This window comes from Sus scrofa, chromosome 13 (assembly GCF_054392235.1).
Source record: "Sus scrofa isolate SSC_HxYL_T2T_F1_AM1 chromosome 13, Sscrofa_HxYL_maternal_Yorkshire_Landrace_v2.0, whole genome shotgun sequence".
Lineage (NCBI taxonomy): Eukaryota > Metazoa > Chordata > Mammalia > Artiodactyla > Suidae > Sus > Sus scrofa.
This window is the reverse complement of record NC_139395.1, coordinates 49173421-49194312: the sequence shown is the minus strand read 5'-3', so window position 1 is coordinate 49194312 and position 20892 is coordinate 49173421. Positions and strand designations below refer to the sequence as shown.

The 20892-nt window shown below is 49.1% G+C and overlaps 1 non-coding gene and 1 pseudogene across 2 annotated transcripts; one reads left to right on the top strand and one right to left on the bottom strand.

The window, feature by feature from the left end:
- Window positions 1–14176, bottom strand: ALAS1 (aminolevulinate, delta-, synthase 1 pseudogene; annotated as a pseudogene). Its single transcript, NR_029391.1, is given in 11 exon segments — window positions 1–161; window positions 1466–1628; window positions 2350–2618; window positions 4260–4424; window positions 4763–4942; window positions 5731–5915; window positions 6825–7047; window positions 7685–7834; window positions 8649–8876; window positions 12948–13169; window positions 14146–14176. The product of NR_029391.1 is annotated as an aminolevulinate, delta-, synthase 1 pseudogene (transcript).
- LOC146397332 (signal recognition particle RNA) lies at window positions 12262–12561 on the top strand. Its single transcript, XR_014825376.1, has one exon.
- Window positions 14177–20892: the final 6716 nt, after the last annotated feature.

The window sequence follows — 20892 nt, the reverse complement described above, 5'->3', positions numbered from 1 at the left end:
TCAGGCCTGAGCAGACACCAACTTGCTCATACCCGAGAAGTAGGATTTCTCTCTTTCGCTCATCACTTCAAAATGCAGTGGCCTCCTGCAGAAGTTGCACTCAGCTGAGGAATGTGGCTTGAGTTCCAGCCCAACTTGCTTCCATGCAGCCAGCAGATTGTCTGTGAAGAGAAACAATTTTTAAAAATTCAAGGAACTACATACCCAAGAGAAATGGAAATACACCCCCCAACAAAACCTTGAACACCCATGTTCACAGTGGCATAATTTTCACAACAATCCAAAGGGGACACAACCCAAACGTCCATAAATTTTTTTTTGGCCGAAGTTGTGATCAAATCCCAACTATAGCTGTGGCAACACCAGATCCCTAACCCACTATGCTATAGCAGGAACTCCAAAACATCTGTAAATTGATGGATAAACGAAATGTGCTCTATCTGTACGAAGGAGGATTATTTGGTAATACAAAGAAAGAAAGTGCTGATTCAAGCTACAACACGGATGAACTTTGCTGTGCTATGAAAGAGGCCAAGCATAAAAGACCATGTACTGTATGACTCCACTTACATCAAACATTAACATACAGGCAAGTCCACAGAGACAGAAATTGTGGTGGTGGCTGATGGCTGACAGGGGGCTGGGGAAGGGGGGATGGGTAGTGGCTGCTAAGGGGTGTGCGGTTTCTTTGAGGTCATAAAAATGAACTGGAATCAGAGTGGTGAGGGCGGCACATTACCTAAAAAACACTCAACTGTATACTTAGAAAGGGTGGAATTTGTGGTATGTGAATTCTGTCTCAACCGGCTGTTATAAGAGGAGTAATAATAGAGAAACAAAACCCACCACTGGCTTTACTTTACATGCCTCAGGGAAGAAGTTGCTCCCACAGGGCTGGCTGCACTGACTTGAGCATTCCTAGCAGAGCAGCCCTCCAGGCAGGGGAACTCCCTCAGGTGGGGGTGGGGGTGGGGGTGTGTGTGAGGGCTCAAGAGGGCAGAGGCAACCATGAGCAGCCTCTTCAGTCTACCTTTATGGGGACACCGGGTGGAGGACTGGGTTTTACAGGACTGTGAGAATATAAAATGCTCAACAGTGACTGTCAGTACAAGAGGTTAGGTGTGGACTTGGTTCAGGAAATAGAAGTGCAGAGCCCAGCTCTGGAGGCCCCGGCAGACCCAGGCCTCCAGCGGCATCTCTCCTGCAATAGCCGTTACCAGGCATCTTGGCGTCACTCAGACAAGGGGGCACGGGAGCAGTGAGTGGTGAGCAGGCTCCCCCAGAGCTTCCCAAATGACTGCACCTTCCTGAAGGGAAGCAAACAACTAAGTGTCTTTACAGTTTCGTGCCATCTGAAAACACTCTTAATCACTTGGAAAAAATAGGGACAAATCTGAATGCCTCTGAAGGTATAAACACTGCAGACAGCTTCCTGCGACTCCGCTTCGAGGCGCTAGGGACTCACCAACGAAGTTGGTCATCATCTGCGGGGTGTGGAGGGGCGTGGGGGCGATCCGCAGCAGCTCTTCCCCCCGGGGCACCGTGGGGTAATTGATCGCTTGGACGTAGATGTTGTATCTACTCATTAGTTCATCACAGATCTCTGTGTTTTTAGCAGCATCTGAAACCTAAGTGTGAGCACAACAGAAGGCAAGGTCAGAACAAGATGGACCCCCTCTTAGCAGAAACAAACAGACGCAGGCCCAGGTGGCTCGGGCTCGAGCCACATATGCAAGCCTGGCGGGAAGGTAAAGCGCTGTCCGGGCACCTGCACCTGAAAGGGGCCAGTGCTGTTTGCTACCAACCCGAGAACTGAAACCATATTAGAAGTTAATTTCACCCTGATCTCCCACCGAGGCTCCGAATGGGGAAAGGGGGAGGTTCTGTGAGCCAGAATGAAGGCAACAGGATGTGTGTAAACTGGGGGTGAAGGCAGCTTTGGCTATACCAGCTCTACTGATCAGACAAACTCAACTGTGACACCAACAGGGCTACCCGTTGTAGTGGGAAGAACAAGACCTATTTCAAAATTGAAGGAATAGAAAGCCAGACTTCAAAGCCAGCCAAGCTCAGGCTTCTGGAGCCTTCCAGATATAAGCTCTGTGTTTACCCTGTCAAGGCCAGCACTCTGGAGAACGAACCTCTGCTCTAGCCTGCTGGGTTCAAAGGCTTCGTTCTCACTGTGAAGTCAACCAAAGGCAGAAACACGGCAGAGGGCCATTGCCTACAGCCCCCTGTCCTGGCAGTCACCCTTTTGCAGCCTAACTTCAGGAAGGTGTGAACCAGAATATCTCATGACAAGCCCAGAGGCCTGGCCCCCAGCGAGTCCAGTCACAGGCAGGTCATTACCCGGACAGGGATGATGTGACTGGGGCAGTGGATGACTGGGAGGCCGGCGTCCATCAGCATCTGCCTCATGAGCTTGACGTTGCGCTGGTGCTGGCGGCGGAGGGCCCGGCCCTCGGCACTCTTGAGGATCCGCACAGATTCCAGGGCTCCAGCCAGCACCATGGGTGGCAGGGAGGTGGTGAAGATGAAGCCAGCCGCGTAGGACCGGATGGTGTCAACCAGGGAATTCGTGCTGGCGATGTACCCTCCAACACAGCCAAAGGCTTTGCCTGGGAGGAGACAGCTTGTTTACTACCGCAACTGCCCTAAGTGTGCAGAGCCAGGTGCTGCACAGCCTCAGAGCACTTGCCTTCTCCTCTTCTTTATTTGCCCTCAGACACAAATAAAGGGATGCCGGCCCATTGCCTAATGGGAAAAAGCTGAGGACCTTATGAAAGAGTCTTGTCCAAAGTCACAGGGGCCAAGCTGGGGTCTGACCAGGATCTAAACGCAGATCCGCAGACCAGGCCTGGCAGGGCAGCTGGCCCCAGCAGCCCAGGCGCCTCCTGCCTCCTGCCCCCTCTCTTCCATTGGCTGCTCCAGGTTCCCCTTGAGGCCGGAAGGTCACCCAGCAAAGATATTAGCTGTTGTGGCAGGACTGGTATTATTTTCTATGCAAGTAATAGCAAAACTCTGACAAGGAACATCTGCCAGACAGGAAAACTCGGAACCTGTTAGGCTGATTGAGGACCAGCTTCATTTTTCAATTCTAAGTCCCCTTGCATCATCGGTTATCTCAAGTTTCAGGATTAACAACTCCAGAAGAGTCCGCCTCACTCTTCACATTATGTTCTGTACTTAACATTCTTTGTAAGCTCTTAAGAGTGGAAAATTTTTCTTTTCCAGCCTTTGACCCCTCACAAAGACCATACCTCAAGGAGCCCGCGTCACAAGAGCTCAAAGGCTGCTGAAATTAGGACGCATGAACAAGAGCTCTCCTCCTGGCAGGGCTCTGCCCTGCCAAACCCAGGCTCTCCTGGTCTGCATGCAGCTCTCATGCCCCTTGACAGTGCTAAAGGGCTTTCTGCCGGCCCTTCCTTTACTAAGTGCAGGCTGTACACCGGCATCTCGGCTATCTGCTACATGGGTCTCCAACTGCCTTACTAACTTTTGAAATCTTCAAATTTCTACAGTTTACATTTTCACCTCATAGACAAAGAGACTGTGTCTACAGTAACCGCCTAAGTAACTGTTTGCACACAGTCCTTTTATCTTCTCCAAGGGGAGACAGATTCTACTGCTATCTCCATTACACTGATGAGGAAACTGAGGCACAGAGAGGTTAACTACCAACTGAAGGTCACACAGCTAGTGAGTTATAGAGGCAGGATTTACACACAGAAGGTAGCATGGCTATGGAGTCTGGAGGAGTCTGGAGTTTGACTCCAAGAGACACTGCCTCTCAACTAGGAGGAACAGAGGAAATGCAAAGTAGCTGATGTACTAGAAACTTCCTACTCAGTAGGCACAGAGCTCAACGCCTCACGATAGGATGCCTGAACCTGCAGGTCTTGAACAGCACTGCAATTCTTTTTTGTTAATATAAGGGAACAATCTGACGATAAAGAGTAATGGCTGTTGCCATGGCATATAGCTAGAGCCACAATACATTTGGAATGAGCTCAGATGGCAAGTGCTACTTCTGTCATGTTAGCCTGGGAGATGTACCTTGATTGTGGGGTCCATGCGTCCACAACTCGGGATTCTGCTAAGCTGTGCCATTCACTGAGAAAATAAAAACTCACCGAAAAAGCAGCCCCGGTTTTAGATGCTATCATACAATCTCCTCACCTGACCCTTTAGGCCAGAAGTTCTTGGCCTTATTAGGATAATGATTTTGGTGCAGATTACAGACTATAGAGCATACATACCAAGAGTTCCAGAAATGATGTCCATTTTTGGCATAACTCCATCCCGATCGCCAATCCCTCCGCCTTGAGCCCCATACAGCCCCACTGCATGGACCTCATCCACGAAGGTGATGGCTCCAAACTCGTGAGCCACATCACACAGCTCTTCCAGTGGGCACACAGCCCCTGAGGAGAGACCACAGACTGCTCTAAGTGCTCGCTATTTCACAGATTGCTGTTTTGGTAAGAGTTAGAACATAACAACTTATGTTCTAAGATATTTTTAACATTGGGGAGACAAATTAACTTCCCCCAGATTCAGGGTTACAGGCTCTTCGCTGGGGGCTTAGAGACTAGTAACAGGCAGAGTAGAAAATCTACATTCACCCAAGTTTATCCCCCTGACTACGAAATCCTGGCAGAGAATGAAAAGAAATTACAAAAACAAATTGAATGCAATGCTTTTAAGAAGTTGAGGCATTAACTTCATTTAAAGTTTCAGACTGGGCTGTATCTAGACTTACCGTCCATGGAATGCACAGTTTCAAAAGCGACAATCTTGGGGACTGCGGGGTCCGACCTCTGCAGCAGTTCTCGGAGGTGGTGGACGTCATTGTGGCGGAAGATGTACTTGGGCACTCCGCTGTTCCGGATCCCTTGGATCATGGAGGCATGGTTCCCAGAATCAGAGTAAATCTCACAGCCTAACAAGATAAAAATGCGGGTTTTTTTGTTTGTTTGTTTCTTTTTTTGTCTTTTTGCCTTTTCTAGGGACGCTCCCTCAGCATATGGAGGTTTCCAGGCTAGGGGTCAAATTGGAGCTGCAGCCACCGAGCCGCATCTGTGACTTACACCACAGCTCATGGCAACGCCGGATCCTTAACCCACTGAGCAAGGCCAGGGGTCGAACCCACAACGTCATGGTTCCTAGTTGGATTCGTTAACCACTGTGCCATGATGGGAACTCCTAAAAATGCTGTTTAATTGCCATCTGCCTCAAGGACAAATTATTTCCTCCACAGTCAAGGACAAAAGACTTTGCCCTGAAAATGCTGCTTTGCCCAGTAGGAAAAAGACACTGCGTGCCAGTTTCTTCCTGGCAAAATAACTAGTGCTTCTTCTCTGAGAAGGCCTATATGTGCAGAATAACTTGGTGGCAGGCAATTAATCTGCTTTTAAATCTGGCTGCCTCACTCCAAACTCAACCAAAAGATAATCTCCAATGATTAAGAGAGTTCTCCAAAGTATTTTCTTAGAACACCAAGTACTTTGGAGGCAATGAGCGTTAAGGACAAGCCCTCTAAATCTGATTCTGTTATCATCTTCTATTGGGACTTGGAACATACAGGTAGCACTTTATGCTCACTTCAAGAACAAATGCTTCCAGGTACTATCATAATTGAGTGCTTTGGGCAAGCCTTTTTTGCTGTCAATATTCCTGTTACTACTAAGAAACCCAGAAAACCTAAGGCACCCACAGTAGGTTTCGTACCTGGCATCATTTTAGCCAGAGTGAAGAGGGTTGAGTCATTGGCCACAAAGCACGAGGAAAATAAGAGTGCTGCATCTTTCCCGTGGAGGTCAGCCAGCTCCTGCTCCAGGTCCACGTGGAATTTACTAGTTCCAGAAATGTTTCTAGTACCCCCAGCTCCAGTACCATATTGTTTCAAAGTATCTCTTTGGGCAGAAAAGGAGAGACAGAAAATCAATCTCATGGTTCTGAATACTGTGCAAATAGATCCTCCCTTCAGAATCTTATGAGACTGAAAATAGTATTGATCCAGCAACTCTCTCCCTGTGAATCTGGGACCAGAAGTTTCAACTGTCTTCACCTAAAGACTGGTGGGGTGGGGTGGGGGGAGAAAGCCTCAACACTAGAACGAGGACGCCTCCAGAGTAAGAGTTTGTTTAACAGTCTTAGTTGAAGTTTAGTTAATGCACTAAGGCTCCTTTTCTCTGACAAACATCATCCTCTCCAATAACCCATCAGGCTCTAGAGGAGCCTCCTGGATGGTGGTTCCCCACACCCTCTGCGGACCAGTCACATAACATAGCATATATCTATTACTAAGCCTTGGACCAGGCTCTCTTTAGTGAGCCTCCTGGAGAGTCTGGCCAGCAACTCTCTCAAGAGTCCGGAGCCGTGGCAAACCTCCTGAAGGACAAAAACGATGGGCTCTACATTAAAAAGTAATGTCTTTTTGGAGTAGCTTTTCCTCCTGTGCTGCCAGATGTGTATCTCTCTATCCACAGCTATAAGCAAGGACACCTCTCTGTGCAAGACTGCCCAGTGTAAAAGAAGCCCTCACTTGTGGAGAAGTAGGAAGTAAGTGGACGTGCACGGTCAGTGAGCCCATAAACTTGAACCCTCACATACAAAGGCACTCCACTAACTGTTTGCATGTTAGAGTTTTGTGTTTTGTTTTTAAAGTAACCTGTAAATATTTTTAAAGGCTAAGAAGAGCATTTTGCTACATCACACTTTCAGCTGCTGAATACCCACCCCCGCCAAAGGTCCAATCCCTATAAATCATCTATGATTTGTCACAGCATGCCAGCAGTATCCGAAAGCTGAGGCCTACTTACATGACGGCCCCACACACCCGTGGGTGGCGACTCATCCCGAGGTAGTCGTTGCTACACCAGACGGACACCTGCCTTTTGCTGACGAGAGAGTCTGAATAGTCATCCGCCATGGGGAAGCACTGCGCCTTCCGGTTCACAGTTTTGAAAACCCGATATGTATGGTCATTTTTTTTCTCATCAATTTTCTTCTCAAAGAAACGATCATACTGAAAAGTGGAAACAGCTAAAAATGGAACAAGAGATGGTACAGTCAGATAGTCATGAGGCACATCTAGGGTTAGATTCCAATCCCAGCTAGGTCATGTGGTAGCAGGGAGATTCTGGACCAATTAATGAAGTACCCACCCGGCTAAGTTACTTGATGTCCTCATCTTGAGACTCTATATGTCCCACCTGACACTGGATACAGCAAGTGTTTAGCACAGCACCCGTGAGCACACAGTATGTATTGAGAGAGACAAGGCAGGAGTTCCCACTGTGAAGCAGTGGAAACCAATCCGACTAGGAACCATGAGGTTGCAGGTTTGCTCTCTGGCCTCGCTCAGTGGGTTAAGGACCCAGCGTTGCTGTGAGCTGTGGTGTAGGTCGCAGACATGGCTCAGATCCCGGCCATAGCTCTGAATGGACCCCTAGCCTGGGAACCTCCATATGCTGCAGGTGTGGCCCTAAAAAGCAAAAAAGAAAAAAGAAAGAGACAAGGCAGGCAACCGACAGGATGATACTCACCATGACCAAGAGTGCCTACTTGCAGCAAGCAAGGGACCTGGCTTTTAATGCACAACTCGCCACACAAGTACATGCTTCATCTGATGTATGTTTAAATTACAGACTCTCCTGAATCAAATAGCAACGAGACTCACATTTTGGCAAGTTATCTTGAAGAAGATGGGAGACCCCTTCTGGTCTCTGCTTTCGCATGATATCCTGAAAGTTCTTGAGCAGTCCACTCGGCTCCCCTCCATCAGTCTTCACGTTAATCACACTGGGATTCACTGAGGTTTGAGCAACCTCTGTAACCAAAGTAACAAGGGGGAGGGGGACCAATGTTCTATTCTGAGTTCATGATACCTTCCAGATATACTGTCAAAAATGGCTTACTGCCTAGTTCACAAAAATAGCCCATCATAACCAAAGTGAGACTTAATGGCATATATGAAGCTTCTCTTCTTCAGTTATTGTTTGGTTTTATTTTCAGAGCTATCAGCCAGCTTTGAGGAACATTAAAGTCCAAAGCTTTCCAGCTGGCTGGCATGCCTTCCCATGGCAACCTGCTCCCCACAACCCCAACCCTAATTGAGACACAGAATTTTCTTCACAGAAAATAACTCCAGCCACAAGTATCATTTCTCCTGGTGAGCTATTTTGGGGACCTTGTGAGTTCCGTGGATACAGCCACAAATGGAACTAAAAGCTGCCACTCAATGACCACCAGGAAGATACACAGCTTGGAAGTCATAAGATGGGCACTTACTACAGTAACACATTTTTTTTTTTTTTTTAATCTTTTATCCCACCAGATGGTGGGAAAGAAACAAAGGGCCACTGGTAACAGCTTCTGCCTGTGGGGTATTTGCAGAAATTAACCAATTACTGTAAAAGCTGGTCATATACCTCACACCCCCACACACATACACAAAAGAAAGTCCCACATTGTGTCATATAGTCCTCTAATCTGTCCTGATGACCTTACGACTTTCCTCCCTGGCCCTAAATGAAGAAGGTGTTGACAAATGCTGCCCTAAAAATAGTTCATACATAAATCTGAGGGTCCGGAAGAGCCAAAGGCTTCTTCATTCTTCCAGACGGTTCATGTCATCTGTTTACCTTCCCTCACAGCATGCATTTCCTGCACGTCCTCCTGAAGTTCCAGGCTGGCTTTGCGGAAGACGCTGCTGCCACCCTGGCTCATCTGGGCCGCCAGGAAAGGACATTTGCTTGCAGTGCTCTGGCTCGAGGCAGGGGAGGGGTGACCAGTTGGAAGCTGCGTGCCATCTGGGGTCCGCTGGGAGCCATCAGGAGCCTGCTGAACCTCGGCTTTGGCAGTTTTGTCCTCTGAGGGGGGAAATGGAAAAACTGAAGCATCACATCTGGTCGCTCAGTACACAAGGAAACCACTTGTTTCTTTCTCTTATTGTCTCAAAGACAAACTTCATACTTACTCTATGACGTGAACCAGACACAAGTTTATTCTTATTAGGTTCTGCTAATTCAACTTTTTCCTCATCTGCCTCAGTGGAAACGATGTTCCCATGAAGAGTTAACTGGCACAGGCCACCTACCTCTCAAACCCATAGTATTTCTCACTTTTAAATCCCCACAGTAGTATTTCCTAGTTCTAGACAGTTCCGCATTCTTGAACTGGATCATTTCCAATAAATCCACCCCAAGAATACTCAGCATATCTCATAAGAGGACACATTCCTGAAGGTAACTGGAAGTGGTCATACAATTTTTTCTCTGCCAATATTTTCTAAACAGATTCTTGACCAAAAAGGCTTGCTATTGCTTAACATATAAAACTACTGGTTTTCTCTAAATGCACTGAAGGTCCTGACTTAACACAGCTGGCTGCTAATTGTGCTTCTAGTTATACTGACTTCCCTCTCTCCTTGAGCAAATGTGTTCATTGTCCTAGAAAAGTCTTTTTCATCATCTTGGAATACTCCTGTGAGTCATCTGCTAGGCTCTCCTACAACTTGAGTAAGATGTCTCCATACAGTCTGTGTTAAAATCTTCCATAAAGGAAGTTTTACTTATTCTGTATATGCCTGTTTATTCTTCCACACTCATTATCGAGATCTACCTAAGCTAGTAAATAGTTTGCGAATATCATTTGTGATGGTTGCATGGTAGTCTACCAAGTGGACAAGCCACAGTGTACTCAACCAGGAAAAAAAGAGGACTCTACTGCTAGGGACAAAATAAGAAAGGAGGATTTTGGTTGTTCAGTTTAAAAAATAGAACTAACTCCTGAACAATGGTAAAGCGGAAAAGAAATCCTACAAAGGATTAAATCCTTCCTACTAAAAGACAAAAACATTCTCTTCTTATAAGTCCACACCCAGAGAACACACCTAAGAGAGCCTATAAGGTAAATTGCTCCCTAGAATTAGTGGAGTCTGAAAAGCCTTATTCTCTCTTGGCAGAGACAGACAAAACTAAATCTAACTCTGATCTTAATAAAAACAAAATTTAGGAGTTCCCGTCGTGGCTCAGTGGTTAATAAATCCAACTAGGAACCATGAGGTTGCGGGTTGGGTCCCTGGCCTTACTCAGTAGGTTAAGGATCTGACGTTGCCGTGAGCTATGGTGTAGGTTGCAGACATAGCTCAGATCCCACGTTGCTGTGGCTCTGGCGTAGGCCGGCAGCTACAGCTCTGATTAGACCCCTAGCCTGGGAACTTCTATATGCCACGGGAGCAGCCCTAGAAAAGGCAAAAAAATAAAAAAATAAAAAAAATAAAAATTTATATGCAAAATAAAGATACGGGTGTCTCAAAATTACAACGTGGGAGTTCCTGTCATGGTTCATCAATTACAAACCCAACTAGTCCATGAGGACATCGTGGGTTTGATCCCTGGCCCTGCTCAGTGGGTTAAGGATCTGGGGTTGCCATGAGCTGTGGTGTAGGCTTGCAGCTGCAGCTCTGATTCCAGCCCTTGCATGGGAACTTCCATATGCCGTGAGTGTGGCCCTAAAAAGACCAAAACAACAAATAAACAAATCACAACTTAAACAAATTTCACATATGTGAGGTTTCCAGAGTAGTCATTTCATACAAAGAAAGTAGAATAATGTTTGCCAGGGCCTGGGGAGGAGGATGGGGAGTCAGCATTTAGGGGGTCCGAATTTCAGTTTGGGATGATAAAGAGTTCTAGGCACTGGATGGTAGTGGTGGCTGCATAGCAACGTAAATGTACTCAATACCACTTAATACTCAAAAATGTTGAGGAGTTCCTGTGGTGGCTCAGTGGTTAACGACCCCGACTAGCATCCATGATGTCGCAGGTTCAATCCCGGCCTCGCTCAGTGGGTTAAGGATCTGGCATTGCCATGAACTGTGGTATAGGTTGCAGAGGGCCCAGATTCCCTGTTGCTGTGGCTGTGGCGTAGGCCCCCAGCTATAGCTCCAACTGGACCCCTAGTGTGGGAACCTCCACATGCCATGGGTGTGGCCCTAAAATACCAAAAAAAAAAAAAAAAATATGTTGCGAAGGTAAGGTTTTGCTTTTGTTTCTTGGCCTTGCCCTGGCTTATGGAAGTTCCCGGACCAGGGATTACACCCACGCCACAGCAGCAACCCAAGACATAGCAGGGACAATGCTGAATTCCTAACGTGCTGAGCTAACAGGGATGGTGCTAAGTTTTGTGTTATATGCATTCTGCCACAGTAAAAAAATGATTTTAAAAAGCGAAAAAGAACAGCATCCTTGCATTTAGTTGGAGCCGTGTAACTAGTTCTGTCCAATAAATGTTATGTGTTGCTTCCTGGCCATAATACCAAAGAGTTAGTGGGGATAAGGGAATATTTGATATCAGGAAACTGTCATCTCTTAGGTGTGATAATGGTATTGTGATGGTGCTTCTAGAAAGAACCCATATCTTTTAAAGGTACATTCTGATAGTTACAAAAGATATTTCTGGAACCAGTTTCAAAATAGTTCACTGAGAGTAGACAGGGTGATTAGGGACACAAGCAAAGCAAAATTGGCCCTAGACTGATTATTGTTATACGTAATTGAAATTACTGTTAAGAAAAGTTTTTAAATGGTGAGCTGGTTTGAGACCTTCTCACTCTCCCCTCATCCAACAGTGACCCCAAACCACCTATTTCAGAGGTAAAGCTGTAGGACACAACAGTGGGGAATCCCAGGGCACTGCTTAGACACTAGCCCCAATGATCCAAAGTGGACCTTGTATGAACAAAACAGAAATCTTCATGTGTTAATCCCCTGAGATTTGGGGGTTACTTGATACCTCAGCGTAACCTAACCTAACTGAAAAACATATAGGAAGGGTTGACTTTGAAGACAGTTTAGCCTGGAACAACCTAGATGATCTGAAGCCATACAAAGAGATGTGTAAGATAAGTGACTGCCTAAGAAACTAGCAGAGGAGTTTCCGTTGTGCCCCAGCAGTAATGAATCCGACTACCATCCATGAGGACATGGGTTTGATCCCTGGCCTTGCTAAGTGGGTTAAGGATCCGGTGTTGCTGCAAGCTGCAGTGTAGGTCACAGATGTGACTTGGATCTGGCGTCGCTGTGGCTATGGCACAGGACAGCAACTGCAGCCCGATTTAACCCCTAGCCTGGGAACTTAAATGTGCTGCCCATGCGGCCCTAAAAAGAAAAAAAAAGCTAAAGCTTCTAATCAATTTGCTGTGAACCCAAATATGCTTTAATAATAAAGTCTATTTTTAAAAAAAGCCAAAAGGCTGGGCACGGTGGTACATGCCTGCAGTCCCAGCTACTTGGGAGGCTGAGGCTGGAAGATCGCTTGAGTCCAGGAGTTCTGGGCTGCAGTGCGCTATGCTGATCCAGTGTCTGACTGACGTTCGGCACCAATATAGTGAACTTCTAGGAGCAGGGGACCACCAAGATGCCTAAGGAGGGGTGAACTGGCCTAGATCGGAAATGGAAAAGGTCAAAATTCCTATGCTGATCAGTAGTGGGATCACACCTGTGGATAGCCACTGCACTCCAGCCTGGGCAACACAGCAAGACCCTGTCTCAAAGAAAAGAAAAAAAAAAAAAAAGAACAGAAAAAAAAAAAGCCAAAAGGCCAAATATCTAATGAAGGTTGGAATAGAACATTCTAACTCTGTGTTTATGTGAATGAGGCTTTGGCAACAGAAGAATTCTAACAGACACTGACATGCAATCTACAAGGTGGACAGCTGGCCACTGTTTCACCTTTAAAAATGGGAAAACTGAGAGTGCACCCTTTGTGGGGTTAAGATGACAATTCCATGAGATAATCCACGCAAAGAACTGAGCCTGGCACACAGTAACACCCCGGATAGCATGACCCTCATCAGTACTGTGGACTAGAGCTGCTTTGTGGGTCTTGTAAGGAATGCAAACATTGCCAACCCCAACTTCATTGCTAATGACACTTACTCTCATTGGCTGGAGGGGTTTCCTTGACCTGGTGGCAGAGTACTGATGAAGTGGACAGGGCCCGAGGGGCTGGCTTGACCCCAACTTCCATCATCTTAGGGCAGTTTTGGGCATAGAACAACAGGGATTTGCCTGCCTTCTGCAGAAAGGCCTGAGGCACTCGGGATAAGAATGGGCAGCGGCGAACCACAGTCTCCATGTCCGAGAGGATATGCACTGATCCTGTACAAAGATGATGAGTGACATCAACACTTGTTAATAATCAGGCAGATACCACTCCAAGGTCACTGGGTTCAGGTGTCACCTGAAGTTTTTAATAGCAAGGGTACCCTGGGATACTAACAAGTCTCACTCAAAAATGTCTAACAACAGCACCGATGAGGGACCTGACTAAGAAGTGGTGACTGCAGTCTACCCAGGTCACCAAATTCATTCCCCAGCTCTATACATAGGGACCTGCAAAGCAACTTTACCAAATACAGTAAATACTGATGATTAATAACCAAGGGGGTTGGACATGAGGAACAGGTTTGGGAGGCCACAGGCTCCTTAAGGAGAATTCACAGTGCAGATAAGACACCTTGGCACAGACCCAGGTGGAGAAGTGAGGTCAGGGAAGAAGCCACACTGTCATTCATCCAAGCAGAGAGGACTCTCAGGGATCCTGATCTTCTCCTGGTCCCCACACTGCCCAAAGCCTACGAAGGCATCCATTCCAGCCCCAGGTTTCCCAGACCAGGATTTCCCTGAGGTTATGCCCCTATACAGCTCAGCGAATTGGGCGTAACTGAGAAAGGAGGGGGCATAACTGAGAAAGGAGGGGGCCTAAGAAAGGACAGGGGTGCGAGGGGAAGCGCCGCTGAGGCCAGATGGGAAGAGGCAAGGGCTAACACTTGAGTACCTTGGGTCTGGCGGAAAGCAGTGGTCCTGGAAGGGGAGGTCAAGAGGTTACCCGGGGGCCGAGGGCCCGAGAATAACGCAAGGGGTTTAAGAAGGAAATCGAAAGCGGCCTGTATAAACGGGGAGTAGGGAAGCGGCCGATTAGGCAAAAGATCGGGCATATGAACGCTGACCCCGGGTCAGTGGGCTATTGGAGCGGTGGGGGATGGGGTCCCCAAGGCCAGGACAGGGGGGCGCGGATAGGCAGGGCACGCGGGGATGTCCCCGGCCGCGCCGCACCCAGATCGCGGGCCCTCACCTGCGGGGTACTCTGTGGAGGAGTAGGCGGCGGCGGCGGCGGCGGCAGGTACTCAAGCTGAAGAATCGAGCCAAACCGTTGCCCTTGTCCGCGGGTATCCTCAGGCCGCGAACCGGCCGTCCTAATATACACAGAGATAGCCAGCTGCGCATGCGCCACGGGCGCGGACTTTCCTCCGCGCAGGCGCGTCGCAGAGCGATCCAGGAGTCTGGAGGGCGGGCTGGGGCGGAGAAGCTGAGCTCGGAGGGTGCGGGTCCGTGCCGGTTGGGGCCAGGGCTTACCAGGACTGCTTGCCTGGAGGACGAAGGGCAAGGCTGTGAATGGTTGGCTTCATCCTGTACTGCCATGGCCCCTTCCCATTTTCTCTATGCTTTAGAATCCTTTGTGGGGCATAAAAGGGCAGAATTGGAGGGGAGGCGCCACTAGGGCCAACTGAGGGATTGTAGGGCTGTAAAAACCGATGTCTTGGATATAGAAGAAGGAGGAAAACGAAGAGTTACGGACCAGGATCTTAAGCAGGATCCAGCCCGCCTGGGCCTTGTTTTCGCAGTGGAGGGCTTCCTGGAGGAGGGGGGCTTGGATTTACCAATGATAGAATTGCCCTGGGAGTAATGCGGGGGGGGGGGGGGGCGAGGTGTTGGAAGGAGGAATCCCAGAGTGAGGACGAGGAGCAGAAGCAGAAGGAGAACCAGTTGTGGCGCTTTTTGATCTGAAAAGAAGGGAATTAACCTGAGACAGAGAAGGAGCACAGGAACAGGGCTGGATGTACCCTACACATTGCAGATGTTGTGGGGAGGGTGGAAGCATGAGGCCTGACACATAGTTGACGTTTGACACATATTAGTTATTTATTTTTCGTTTGGGCTATCCAAAGTCCTTTGCCATCCTGTCTGGGCACCAACTGAGTGACTCAGGACTCTCCCAAAGTTCAGAGTTGGCCTTAGCTTCCTTGAGTCTCCTCCAGACCGCAGCTGTGAAGTAGAGCTTGGCAAACCCCTCAGGAACACCAGCCTGGCCTCCTTGCCCCACACCCTTCCCAGTTTAACTTGGCCTTGGTGGGGTTGGGCCTGTGCCAGGCTCAGAGCAGCCCTCCTCCACTCTTAATGTTTCCTCAGCTGGGATTCATAAGAGGGACAAAGTCTAGAGTGATGGCGACCAAGGTGTGTCCAGGTGCTTCCCAATTCCCTCTCTCTGAGTCTCCAGCCAGCTGCAATGCAGGTGAGGTGAGTTTTTACCTGTAGAGGAGGCACCTGGGTCCAGAGTGGCCCTGGGGCCCGTCCAGGGGTCTAGGATGAGGGCTTTGCCTGGGAACAGAACAACAAACAGAAGGTCATATCCAAGTACAGCTAGAAGTGGAAACAGGGTAAAGCTCTTATTGAGTGCTTTGCCCATCTCTGGGCCTTGCTTATATGAGCAATGGGATCATAATCCCTGTTCTGCCCACCTTGCAGGGCTGTTGGAGTGATCAGGGGCAAAGCAGAAAGAACTGGACATTGGCACTGGACCTGGGTTCCAACCCCAGCTTTGAATCTTATTTGGCCTTAGGCAGGCTACAGCCTAAGGCTTTATTTCCTCGTTGTAAAGCTCTCTTAGCCTTGCCACTTGTGGTTGGCAGGAGGGTCAGTTGAAGTCATGGATTTCAGAGACTTATTGTTTAAACCAACAAGTTTCTAGCCCTGTGGGAGTTTCCTGTTTAATAAAGGGAAAGATTGGAAAACAAAGCAGACCCATGTGGAAAGTGAACTAGAATGTTGTAAACTATTCCAGATAGAGGAGGAGGCGCTGAAGGAAAGGGAAATCCCAACCACGAGGAAGGCCGTGCTGGCTGGGAGACTGGTGGGTGAGGCCTTGAGTGGGAAAGACCCAGTCCTATTCTGAGGGACAGTGTGAGTCAGCCCAATTAGCTGGACTGCAGAAGTGCAGCTAGAATGTGGGGCTAGGAAGTCAGACCAGAAAGGCCATAAAAGAGCAGAACTACCACCAGGGCGTTGGTCAAAATGCACATCCCTGGGCCATGCCCCTTTGATTCTGGCCCAGGAATCTGCATTTTAACCAAAACTCCCTCCTGGTAATGCCAGGGTTGGGTATCTTGGGGATCACATTTTGGGAACTGCTTCCTGAGATCTTGAAGGGAAAAGGCTAAAGCCATGAAATCTAATTTTTTTTTTTTCTTTTTAGGGATGCACCACTGGCATATGGAAGTTCCCTAGGGGTTGAATCAGAGCTGTAGCTACTGGCCTACACCACAGTCACAGCAACGTGGGATCTGAGCCATGTCTGCAATCTATGCCACAGCTCACGGCAATGCCGGATCCCGAACCCACTGAGTGAGGCCAGGGATCAAATCCGCATCCTCATGGACACTAGTTGGATTCGTTTCCTCTGTGCCACAGCAGGAACTTGCCATGAAATCTAATCTTGACTCTGCTGCTTTTCTGATTCTGAGATCTTGGGCAAATTACCCCATGCCCTAAGCCTCAATTTTTCCATCTGTGAAGTGGGGTTGTCTCTCCTGCCTCAGTGATGAGTCTGGGTGAGCCCCATTCTGGCAGAGCTGTGATCCCTCTCCTGGGTTCAGACTTCTTACTCCCCTCTCTCCTGACCCCTGCTTTTTCTTCCCTCGCTTCTCTCCCTAGCTCCTGTCTTGCCTCCCTCCTCAGCTGCAGTGCAAACTCATCTTATCACCCTGGCCCTGGGCAGGGGAACCCGGGCCTCCAGAGTTCAGACAAGGAAGGTCAGACTCCAATCTGGGGATGATGCTGGGACCAGACCTCCCTCACTTCCCCCCTCCCCCCTAGTCTGTGTCATCTTTACTGTCAGGGACTGCTGCACACAGCACCTGCCCAGTGTTCAAGGCAAAAGAAAATGTTAATGCTAGCCCCAGAATTCATCCTTTCCCACTCTGGGCCCCAGGAGCTATTTTTAGCAGTGCCTCTCTCTAAGGTGATGTCTCTGAGGGACCTGAGTGAGCTTCCTGCTTTGCTCTGGGCCTCAGTTTCCACATCTGCCAGCCAGGTGAGAAATCTTGCCAGCCTTCCCCTCAAGGAATCCCCTGAATGGACATGGGACAGTTTTGAAGATGGACAAAACCTCCAGCCTGTGCTGCTGATGCTCACTGTGGCCTTGGCCTTGGACCAGGGGTGCTCCTTGGAGTTTCAGTGCCTGACCAAATAGTGGGGGCAGGGAGCCAGCTTTGCAGAGTGGCCAGAGGTTCTGGAAACAGCTCAGCTCTGCCTTGGAGGGTTGGAAACATGAGCTCCAGGGTTTACAGTGTCAGGGCCCAGGAGTTATGATAGGAATTTGGGGATTGTGCAGGGCATGAGGGTTCTGAGGCCCTTAACCCCTGCCTTGTGCTGGTCCTGCCTTTGGAACCCTCTCAGGTTCTGGCCCACCTGGACCTGGGTTTGTGAAGCCATCTTCAGGGCAAGGGGTGGGCTCTAATTGACTAAGGGGCCAGAGTAGAGCAAAGTCATCCAGTACTCCAGGAGGCAGGTCTGGGGTGGCACACAAGGAACAGCACCTCCTCCCCTGCCAAAAAGGAGCAGAAAATGACCAAAGAGCAAATACTACCCTCCCAGAGAGCCCCAGCAGACCCCAGAACCTGGCCTCCCAGCCTAGCACCCACAAACTGTGGCCCAGACATGTCCTGTTTGACCCATAAGTGCTTTTAAAAAATGTGAATTAGGACTTCCCTTCGTGACTTTTCGGTAGCAAACCTGACTAGGATCCACGAGGATGCAGGGTTGATCTCTGGCCCTACTCAGTGGGTTAAGGATCTGGCGTTGCCATGAGCTGTGGTGTAGGTCGAAGACATGGCTTGGATCCTGAGTTGCTGTGGCTCTGGCATAGACTGGCAGCTGTAGCTCTGATTTGACCCCTAGCCTGGCAACATCCATATGTTGCAGGTACAACCCTAAGAGACCAAGAACAAAAAAAAAAGGGAGGGAATTAGTTGTCAATCAGGAGATTGTTAAATTGAAACTCAGATTTCCAGCTTCTTTTGAGGACTCAACAGGCCTGCAATCCCTGGGCTGGCCCAGGCAGGATGGGCTCTTTCAAGGGTCCCTAACTCTGTAGACATGTGCTGTCTTAGCAATGACAACCGCCTGGCTTTGAGGACATCTTAAGTGTATGTCTGTAGCCCTAACCTGTTTTGGAGCCAGTGTGACTGACTCAGGGAAGAGTACTTGCTCAAGGCCACACAGCAAGTAAGGTTTGGGCTACAAAGGAGTCCATTGTAGCCCACATGCTTGCTCTTTTCTCTCTGGAGGAGGGTCTGGGGCGGGGGCTGGGGGAGGATCAGGCTGGCTGTGAGGGGTTCTCTGAAGGGGACTGTCCCAGAGGCAGGTTCCGTAGTGCTTGTCTTCACACCCCAGCCCCTGCCTGTGGGTCAGGCTAGAGCAGGCCCCCTGGGGGATGGGATGGTGATGGGGTGGAGTTGAAGGGAGCTGGCTGGGCCTGCCTTCCCCAGCGAGTGCAGGATGCACATGAAAAGGAGCCTTGCTCCCTGCCCTGGGCTGCTGGGGAGACACGCTAGGCAAGGAACCCTTACAGGCTGTGACCAGTATGGGCAAGTGTTCTGGGACAGACAGTGGCGTGGAGAGAGACCCACTTCGGAGCTTGGACGGTGTCAACCAGATACTGCTTCTGATGGAGCAGCCAGGCTGAGGGGCCTTCAGCAAAGCCTAGAGGAGCCCGGTATGGAGGAGGGACGTTAGAGGGCCAGGGAGGCTGGAGGCCAGAGAGAGAAGAAAGAGGCATATAGCAGCAGGGGGGGCAGCATGGGGTGGGGGAGGGTCAGAGTCCCAACCATCCAACCTTTGCCAGAATCCCACTGTTATCGACATGATTATCAACGATGGCAAGGGCTTTCATTTCTTTCTGACCCTGGAGGCATTTAGAGGCCCGCCCAGCACACATTCTGACCAGCTGTGAGGGGAGCTGGAAAAATAGAGGGAGGAGAAGGGAGAGAGTGAGTAGTACTGAGAGAAGTGGTGCTGGGTAAACAGGGGCAATAAGATGGCCAGGAAGACCAATGCAATGATGAACAAGAATGGTGACAAGTAATAGTGCCATGGCTTGGTCCCCTTGAAGCAGCCCTGTGGGTCAGAGCAGTGAGTAGCCACATACATTGGACAGAAGCCCAGAATGGTTAAGTCACTCGCCCAAGATCACATAGCCAGTAGGTGGAGAGCATGGCTAACCTATTGGCCTTCTGCCTCTGGTCCAGCACTCCCGCCAGGGGAGCTTAAGGAAGGAGCCTCAGCTGTGTCTAAGGCTTTCTGGTCTCAGTGGAAGCTTTTCTCTACTTCTGGCCATAGGTCCAGTTTGGGCGGGCAGATGGGAGTACCCAGCCCAGGAGCCAGCCAGCCTGACCCTTAGGAGAAGTCACCCACTTCCAGGTAGCTCTGCCAGCTGGCCACAGCCTCAGGAGGTGAGACTCCTTTCTGACAGCACACACACTCGTGATTCTGGGCTCCCTCTCCGTCCCCTGCACTTGGGTCAGAGGCTCTGAGCCGGGTTGCCTGGCACCAGGGCTCTCAGCCTGATGGGGGCCTCCTTCTCCCCCACTCTTCTCTCTCCTTGGGGGCCCAGGAGGCTATAGGTTTCTCTGCCCCACACTCTAGAACCATCTCTGACGGTGGGGAACAACACTCCTCTCGGCCCCTCTCCCAGTTCCCACACCATCTCATCCTTTTTCAGTACTGATGGTAATTCCCAATTACGACCACTGCCCTGATGAATTCTATTCCTACCATAGGCATGGTCTCGGGCACTTGTATGCATTTTTTTTTTTTTTTTTTAAGGGCTGCACCTGCGGCATATGGAAGTTCCCAGGCTAGGGGTCGAATTGGAGCTGCAGCTGTCAGCCTACAGCACAGCCACAGCAACATGGGATCTGAGCTGCATCTGCAACCTTCACCACAGCTCATGGCAATGCCAGATCCTTAACCCACTGAATGAGGCCAGGGATCAAACCCATAACCTCATGGTTCCTAGTCAGAATCGTTTCCACTGCGCCAAGATGGGAAGTCCTTGTGTGCATTTTTGTATCCAGTCCTCACACATGCCCGGTGAGGTAGCTACCCACAGCCACATTCTCAGAGTAGAGGCCGACTCTGGCTTGTGGCCAACGCCCAGCTTTATCCTCCATGTGCTCCTTGGCCTGAAGCAGTTGGCACAGCAGCTCTGAGCTTCAACTTCCTCATGCATGAAAGGAAGTAATACATTCTGTGATGGTTAAACATTGTGTTTCAACTTGGCTGAGTGATGATGCCTATGGTTTGTTTAAACACTGGTCTAGGTGCTGCTGTAAAGGTATTTGCTACTTGTGATTTATACTTGCCATCAGTTAACTTTAAGTAAGGGAGGGTGTCTGTGATAATATGGGTGGGCCTCGTACAATCAGCTGAAGGCTGGAAGAACAAAAGCCGAGATTTCTTAGAGCAGGACTTCTGCTGCCAGCTGTAACACAGAAATGATGCCTGAGTTTCCAGCCTCCCAGCCCGTCCTTCAAATTTCAGATTTTTCAGCTTCCACAATCGTGTGAGCTAATTCCTTAAAATAAAATCTGTCTCTTTCCCGATGTACCAAATATGATACATCTGTATCTTGTTGGTTCTGTCTCTTTGGAGACTCCTGACTGGTATACTTTCTTTTTTTTTTTTTTTTTTTTTGTCTTTTTTTTTAGCTATTTCTTGGGCCGCTCCTGCGGCATATGGAGGTTCCCAGGCTAGGGGTTGAATC